Raw genomic sequence first — 9,111 nt, 5'->3', positions numbered from 1 at the left:
AGTTACCATTGAAAGAAACTTGAAAGGAGCGGTCAGACAGATAGGAAGCAAACCCAGAGAGAGCAGTGTCACAGATACCAATGGAGCGCATGATTTGTATTAGAAGGGGATGATCAACAGTGTCAAAAGCAGAGGATTGCTCCTCCCACCTCAATTATTTAATATATATTAAACCTTAATGTCAAGTGACCCCATAATGCTGCTCTCCCTTCTATCATCCTCCCATGCTTTGTTTTTCTCCATCCTCTCCACCCCTTGCCATCCATTTCCCGTATATAAACTTTATCCCCTCCAGTGAGCTGCCAAGGATGAAGCAACAACCACAAGCCAGGAGGGCTGGGAGATCTGCAATCAGTTGGCAGACAGTAAAAGCATAACTGGAAACATCCAAGTCATCCATCAATTTTAGGATGCCAGGATAGAAGACAATGTCATCTTCACCTTACAGCATGGGATAGCAGCAAATTAAGTCATCTTCTCAAATGTAGTCAAGTGATCTTGCTGAATAAATGTATTGCTATATATTATTCAACCTGATTTAGTACATTATACCCAAGTGATACATATATGTCTATAATAGTAGTCATGAGGACAAATATAGGGAGTGAATCTACCCAGTGGGTACTGCAAGTTTTAATGCACATAGAGATAAGCTCACAGTGTGCAGTCAATTAAACCAATTTCAATACATGAGAAGATCCTACAGAAGTGTGCAAGATAGTAAGGAAGACTGGAGTTCAGATTTAAAGTCACATTTGACTGTATTAATGCCAGATTTCCCTTAGGTCTGAGTCCAATGGCTGCTGCCAATTTGAGTTGAAAATATGTTTGTTGTAGGCGCAGCATGCTTTTCTTGTGTATTGTGTGGATAATTATCCAATTTGCGCTAATGAGTAGGCATGGGGTGCAGGACTTACTGTGTCCTGAGCTGTAAATTACAGATTTTACTGAGGAAATGTTAATTCCTGACAATTCCACTTTCTCTCACACTCATTTACAATGTAAACGTGCTGTATTGTATTCTGTTATTTGCTTTATGGATCATCCAGAAACACAGACATAGAGAAGATTGGCATTTATCTATAACATGAATTGTTTAGAACAGAAATAAGGGAGATGCTACTGGCAATCTGGTATTACTGTCAAATCACAATTGTCAATAGCAGGAGGTGAGGGGAAATCTTCAAATAAGGGACACAACTTTCTAAAAGGGGGTTTACCCTCACCTTGGAGAGATTTGGTTTTACATCCTGGTAATCTCCTGGACATACAGAAGGGAACAAATACCCAATGAACAATAGGGTGCTGACAGTGGTCCCGTTATGTTATCCATATATTCATTTTAAGTTGCATATTTAACATGATAAAGTGTACTGACATGGTGCTTATACATTTTATTAACGCACACGCAAAAGAGAACCTCGGTGTAGAAGTCTTGAGGGTTGAGTGGGGTACAGTTCACCTACACTTTTCAGTGCTTCTATCTAAAATACCATGTGCAGTATCCTTTCTAATTTTCATTTGTTACATTACTGTTATTATCTTGTATTTATAAAGCGTGGACATACTGGACAGTCCAAATTCATGTCACTAACTGTCCATCCAAGGGTCTCACAATCTCACACAATGGCCCTGATTTACTAAAGCTCTCCAAGGCTGGAGAGAATACACTTTCTTCAGTGAAGCTGGGTAATCTAAAAAAACTGAAATGGATTTCCTAAAATCATTTGCTATTTGCTAGCAAATGTTTTGAATCCTGGACCAGATCCACTCCACTCCAATCCAGGTTTCCTGGATCACCCAGCTTCACTGATCAAAGTGTATTCTCTCCAGCCTTAGAGAACTTAATCAGGGCCACTGACCTTTTGCACAATGCCCTTACCATAGTCATATGTTCTTAACATAGGACAATGTTGGCAGGTAATCCAGTTACCTAACCTCATGTTTTTGGGATTTGGAAGGAAACCAGAGTGTCCAGTGGAAACCCACATAAACACATACTTTAAAAGAAAACTGCATAGTTAAGCAATACACAATGTATATAACATGTTCATTTATTGTTAAACAAGTCATTTTTGTAATGCAACATTACTTAAAATTGCATTAAATTCTTTGCAGCATTTTCTAAACTTTTCCAAAAACCCCAAAACTCCAAAAACTTCCATAAAATGTCCTTTCTGTGTCATACAGATCTCCCCAGAAATATAATTTCCTACTTTTGTGGTTGGCTTACTGATTTTCCTTAAAGTCTTTGCTGTAATAACAGTCAAAGTTTTCTTTTTGATACATTTTTATTTTGTTGATGTAGATTGTTCTAGGGCAGAATTAAATGTGAACTGGCTGTGAATTTGTATCAGGCATTCTGTATGGGAACAACAGGAGTTTGCAGCGGGTATATTTGTGATCTTCTCTCCTGTATCCCAAATTCCAAGATCACCAGATTATTGCATAGTGTGGAATGGTTCAGTTTAGAAAAGTTAAACACTGCAATAGGCAAGTAATAAATGCTCACTTTAAGGTTCAATTTTTTCAGTGGAGTGTTCTTTAAATTCCATCTCTGGCCAATTGATATGACCCTTTCCTTTTCCTCCACTTGCTTGCTAAAGAATACCCTCCAAACGATTTTTGTTACCTGTACGACCGTCATGAAACTTTTATCACTGGAGACTGGTGATCTTGTGCTGCAGTCTGCCCGTGCCATATTGTTCCCTCGTGATCACATTATCCTGCTGCTATAGTCTTCTGGAGCCTGAGAGGGCTCTGCCACTGGAAAACCAACTGGAAGTGTGTAAGTCACTCAGAAAGCAACATGGACACCTGGGGAAGTTTACAGTTCAGAAAAAGAGAAGGCATGTTACATGACAATGGATTTGGCAATGTGAAAAGGGTTGTTTCGCTTTTTTCCCTTATTGTATTTGTAAATAGAGCAGCCTTTTTCAACCCAACATGGGGGAACTCTTGAAATAACTTTCAGGTCCTCAGGGAACCTCTGCTATATCCACAGATCACAGTATATTGGTGTTTTGCACCACCAAGTTGCTGGCTATTGAGAAAAGTGACACCCTTACAGATCATTGGCGTCAGAAAAACTGACCTGAAAATCACAAATTGCTCATTTCTCAATGAATCACTAAGAACCTCTTAAGGAACTTCAGGGCTCCACGGGGAAAAACTAAGTTAGATGGAGGTGGGGGTGGATGTCTATATGGTGTAGGGTTGAAGAATTGGAACCTGCAACCTGATCACATGTTTAGGAAAATAAAGGGGGTTTTATGTATTTTCAACTCAGTGATTAGTCAGTGAGGGCTAAAGGATAGTATGGTTCACAATTGATCGGCTTTAGATTCGGCCCCTCCATAAGAATTTTTTTTTATTTCTTACATACAAAATATAAATACGAATTGGCAGACAGTTCCAATGTTCTGATTGTGATAATTAATAGCAGAATATTACCCGGAGTGGAAGAACGTATCTTTTTATTTGGCATCACACAGCCTCTTGTGGGTAATTTTGCCAAGAAATTTGTTTCAACATATTTTCCTCTTGTTTTTGTTCTAGAGCTCATTGTGTCTAATTCCCCAGAAGCAGAAACTGGTCACAAATGAACAAGACGTGTTTGTAGGAATGATGAGGATAGTCGCCATCTGCCACCATGCGTGCGTGGCACACGTCTGATTGATGGCATTGTATCCCAGTCGCTCGCGGTGTGGATAGCCAGGCGTAGAAAATGGATCCAACTGATGGAGGCAATAACAGACGGAAAGTAAAATCTATTACACAGTGATTGGCAGCTTGTGTGCATTTTGTACAACACTAAAGCTCTTTTTTATTTATTTTTTTTACCTCCCCCGTCTTGGACTTTTGGATAGATATGAACATTTTTTTCTTCTCATAAGGCTGGCGCTCGGCAATAAGCTCATTTAGGGCGGCACCCATTAGAGCCTAATGACAGTAAGACAGGCTGTCGCTGCAGCTTGAGACGGGATCTCGAATGGCGACAGTCACAAATATAAATACGGAAAGCTTTGTGCTCTGTAAGAGAATGAATTAATCGGCAGTTGAATGGCAATAAAATAAGTCGGTGTAAAGGATTTCTTTACCAGTTTATATACATTGAATCTGTCTCTTGTATTGCAAGGTTTTTTTCACCTAGCAGTGCTTGCAGCCATGGACAAATTTTTTGAAAAAGTGCTTTATGCCTCCTGGAAAATATGAAATGAGTTTCATCCAACCTATTCTACAAAGATATTTTAAAATGATCTCGATACATTGGTTGGTATTGGAAAAAAAATAATTTAATTAGAATTATTTTTCAGACTATGTGCTTCTTAAAGCTTTGTACACGTCAGATGATTATGACCAACATGAATGGTCTTGCTCTTCTTGGGCGAAAATCTTATTTGTGTACAGCAGTTCCCTGAAACTGCTTGGGAATGACTGCTGTGCTTTTCAATGGAGGAGAGAATAGAGGGGTGCCCCTAACTTGTCCTCCCTTCTGCATAGAACAAAATGGCACTTTGTATATAGCGCTCCTTCATTTATCTGTCACTGGGAATGATCACGAAAGACTTTTCCAATGACAATCATCTGACATCCATTGAACATCTGTACAGAGCTTGAGGCTACAGTGGCCATTCAACTTCGATCATGGCAGATCCACGAACAACGAGTGAGTGCAATGCAAGTGAAGGGAGGAGCACGCAGTGGGGTGCCAATTTCTTGTTCTCACCCTCTCCTCTCCATACAGCAGAACAGCGCTTGTTCATGCATATTTTAGTCTTTTGTCACGGGAAAGGATTGTGAAAGATCCCTTCCAACGACAAAAGTCTTACGTGTGTACATAGCCTAAGTTTGTATTACATGTCTCCAATTGTGCAATCAGTCACAGGGCTTATTTAAAGGTAAATAGCAGTAACTTTACTGTTTGATATTATAATATGTTCCACAATGAACATGGATCAGAGAAATCAAACAAGGGAGTTGTCTGAGAAAATCAGAAATATAAAGTGCACTCATGATAACGGGAAAAGCAGCTTGATGTTCCTCTATCAACAGCAGATACTTTTAGGAGGTTGAGGTAGCCAGTAGAAAATCCACCAAATGGTTGAAAATCCACCAGATGGCTTTTTGGACAATAAGGACAGCTTACAAAGAGATACAATATCATTCATTAGTATCTGATTGCACCACATTTCTACCGTGGCTAAGAAACAAAACATGGGACTATTCTGAAGTGGTCCTTAGTGATCCCCAGTTTAAATCCTATCAAACAGTAACTGGTATCCTTTTCATGTCAAGGATCACTTTTCTTTAATTTAATTGGATTAGCTGTTTTTAGGCCTACCCTAGAGTATGTCAAGTTAATGATCTTTTTGCATTATAACTTTAAGTTAGTGTTCCCAGCGTCCCCTGCCTCCTCATCTGCAATGGGTATATAGGATTAGGAAGAGATAGATGTAATGTCCTCCTGCTAGTTACTGTACATCCTGTACGTATGCAGTAAGTATATGAAGAGCCAGAAACTTTTTTGCTGTTAGTAGTATTTGGCATGGGGGAGACCTTTAAAAGATTGGAGAGTAGGTGATTGTTGTGTGTTCATTTTCATAACTGATGAGATGAATTTAAGAACCCTAAAATATCACCCGGTCAACTAAAATCTTTCTTCATTTTGAGGACAAATAAAAAACAGACAAAAACTTTGGTAAGGACTAAAAATCGAGTTTATTAAACCAAATGTTTAAATATTTTCTTTTTTTTTTAAATCTTTTGTATCAAATAGTACAGCTTCAATAGTGATATTCAGAAAGCTAAAGTGTGACATTTTTCTTGTATGCAATACAATCAAAGATAAAATGAACAGATGCCTTCGTGTAACGTACAATCTCAGTGAAAAATAAAACAATTTAACATTGTTCTATAGAAATAAAACCGTACAAAACTTTCTCACTTCAGTATGCAGAAAAGGAAAAAAACACCCTGAAATAGGAAATCTATTACACTTGTGTATATTGCTCTGTATGGCATGCAGAGATGATGAAATTATTGGGTGTAAATGGGTCTGAAGAATTATTTTATATACTTTCATATGGTAAATTCAGCCACTTGAGATCATTATATCACAGGGTGTTAAAATCAGATCAAGAAACAATCAGATTAACTGTGAATGGCTGCTCATTATCAAAATGAGATGGGGTATGAAAATATCTGTTCCCGGGATCCAAGATTGCTTAAAAACCCCCATTAAAGTGGACCCTCTCCCCCTTGCTCATTATTGTCCAGTGTGGTCCTTCTTGAATTTTTTAACATGAGGGAACCCTTAAAAAAACTTTAGGGCAACCCCTGCTATTATTACTATATCCACAGCTCACAGTATAGTAGTGTAGTGGTCATTGGGAAGAATGCCTCTTTCATTGCTTGCATTCTAAGAGGCACAAATTGTTCATTGATCGAGGAAATCCTAGCAAACTCTGAAAGAACCCCAGGATTCCACAGAACCCTGACTGAGAAACACTGCTGTAGGGGGCTGTAAAAAAGGATGTACCTCATTCCTCTCTCCACCTACATTCGGGGTACTCTTCCTCCCTCCAAGACTTTAAATTGCAACCTGGACCTTGGTGTCTCTACTACAATGGGTACTGGTTGTTCATTGTAGGGGGTGCAGTCACTGCCTGGTATTGCAGCACAGAGAGTCTTAGAGAAGTGGCTGTGGGGGACCCGTCACACACAAGGGAGTAGGAGTGAAAGAGTAAGATTGGTAAAACTCCTATTTACACCTATCTATCATCCAAACAAAAATAGGCATTTAACATGTGTGGTGCAGGAAGAATCACACTGCAGGTATTTTTTTTTTATACATTTTTTATAAATTTTCTGGAGAAAAGCTTTTCAGGATATTACCCAGGATTTGGGTTGTCCAAGAATATGAATTGAATATTCAGTCTTAAAGTGAACTTTCAAGGATTTGCATATTCTTGAGCTTTAAAACTTTCAATGACCCCTGTTACTTAAAGTACTAAGAAGTTCATCTTTACAGCTGATTTTATGTAAATATACAATTTGAAAACTTGTAAAAAAATGTAGGATAATTGATGCAAAACCCTTAAGATTGAATATTCAGATTCTTGAATAATACTAAATGTAACCAGGTTTTTGTTTAAAAGAAGCTTCTCTTAAAAAAGACCAGAGCTTCCCTTGGTGTTTTCCATCTGAACATGCTACATTCCTGGCTGGCTCTGGCTTCAGTGCTTTAATTAACGACTCCAGTAAAAGAGTTTAACTATAAAAAAATACTTTGGTGAAGGGTGCAGGTATAGCTCAGTTGTAATACTTAACTTGCAAAACCATGATTTTGACTTGTTGCATACTAAAGCTCCAGATATTATTTGCAGTCTCGACCAAGGTAAATTTTATGTTTAAACACTTTTTTTATCCTGGAGTTGTACTTGTAAGCCACTCACACAGTACATATATGTGAATTTAACATTTTCAGGTCTGCAATTTTATTTTAGATCAGAAGGTTCTCTACAGTGTATGAGTGCTTTTTTGCCTAAAATGGTGAAAATTGCAGTTACTTACAGGAACAAACAAAAAACAAAAATACAAAAACATTTTTTCATTGGGTATAGTGGGTTGCACCACATTTCATACTAGACTTGCCATCTCCATTGCATTACAAAACTCCAGCCAAACCTTTGGGAGATTTGCTTCCATTTTTCCCAGGTGAATATTATCAAGACAAAAGTTCAAAAATTTTGCAGTTGTCACCGTAATAGTAGATGGGAGCAACCAGAACAGCCCAATGAGTACACCTGATTCAGTGATAATGGCAGGCTTTCCCTTTACTTTTTAGGAGATTCCCTTTCACTTTATGTTGTATATCAGGGATAGGACTTGGGAAGAAATGAGGTCACAGGAATGTAACCTCATATAATCCTGAAAGTTCAAATATTTTTCTGCTGTATCCCAAACTAGAGCAACTTTCCACGTTATATATTTGACTGTAGATTTGGGCATTTTGCACCCAAATGTTGGCAGTTTATTACAGAGATTGGAATGTAAACAAACAGTTACGTTAAGCCTACATAATCCACATCCTCCATGGGAAGAGCAGCAATTTAGGTCTAGTTTAAAGGATAAATCCACTTTAAACTCATATTTCAGGCGGGTTTTAATGGTGGGTGCTGGATGTTGGAAATGTTGGGAAGGGGAAATTATGCAAACAAAGGTTTCCTGTATTTTGAACTTTCCAGAAGGCTGACCTAGATTGAGAAATGTACTTTAGCCTGGACAATCATGATCTTGAAAGTACTTTCTCTCCAAGATCTCCAGGGGTTGGGAAGCTTTCTTTTTCAGATTGGGCACTAGATTTTTACACTGAGCTGACTGACATTGGGCAATATACATTTTTACCCAGGTTAGAAAAAAATTACTGGCATATATGAGTCAGCAACCTTTTTTTCTTTTTTTAATGTCAAGTTTTGTGTTAATTAAGGTGATTGTTTGGTATTTGCTACAATCCACATGAGAAGTCTGTAGCCCAAACACGACAGTAAACTGTATTACAATCTGTACTCTGCATTCAATGCTGTTACTGTTCTGCCAGAAGCAATGGTGAATGTGATTTTAATGTCTCTAATTATCTTTAGTTGTAACATTTTGACATGAAAGATTTGTGTCACAAAAATGTAATTCCTTGTACGATGCAGTACATTAACCCCCCAAATTTACAGCAAAATTAAACAAAAACAAAGCTGGAGCAATTAAATAAACTCATATCTAACTGGGACAACATAAACTGAACTATGTGTTCCTTAAAGGGTTAGTTCAGATTTGTGGAAAGGTTTTCCTTGCCATAGGTGTCCTAGCTTTTAAAGGGATTGTACTAATTGAAGCAAAGTTACTACCTTTACCATGTTAGGATGGAAATTGTTTTAAATGGACAGTTAGTTGGCATTATTGCTATTTTTTAATTATATGTGACGGCATGTGGATCCTCTAGACCAGTGGTCCCAAACCTTTTAAAGCTCATGGACCATTAAATGCATGGACTCCTGACTGCGCATGTGCAGGGAGCCGTGTGTCACTCAAAAGGGGAGAAACTTTCCCCCAGGT

The 9,111-nt window shown here is 38.1% G+C and overlaps 1 long non-coding RNA gene across 1 annotated transcript in view; it reads left to right on the top strand.

Moving 5' to 3' along the window:
- LOC140329500 (uncharacterized) overlaps positions 1-4,061 on the top strand; it is a 33,796-nt gene extending 29,735 nt beyond the window's left edge. Inside the window, exon 3 of the long non-coding RNA XR_011920502.1 lies at positions 3,559-4,061. This is a non-coding gene — a long non-coding RNA (uncharacterized lncRNA). The remainder of the gene's footprint in view (positions 1-3,558) is intronic.
- The last annotated feature ends 5,050 nt before the right edge of the window (positions 4,062-9,111 follow it).

The sequence above is a fragment of the Pyxicephalus adspersus genome, chromosome 4 (assembly GCF_032062135.1).
Source record: "Pyxicephalus adspersus chromosome 4, UCB_Pads_2.0, whole genome shotgun sequence".
Classification (NCBI taxonomy): domain Eukaryota; kingdom Metazoa; phylum Chordata; class Amphibia; order Anura; family Pyxicephalidae; genus Pyxicephalus; species Pyxicephalus adspersus.
Note: the sequence above shows the minus strand (reverse complement) of the source record. Positions and strands in the feature narration are given on the sequence as shown.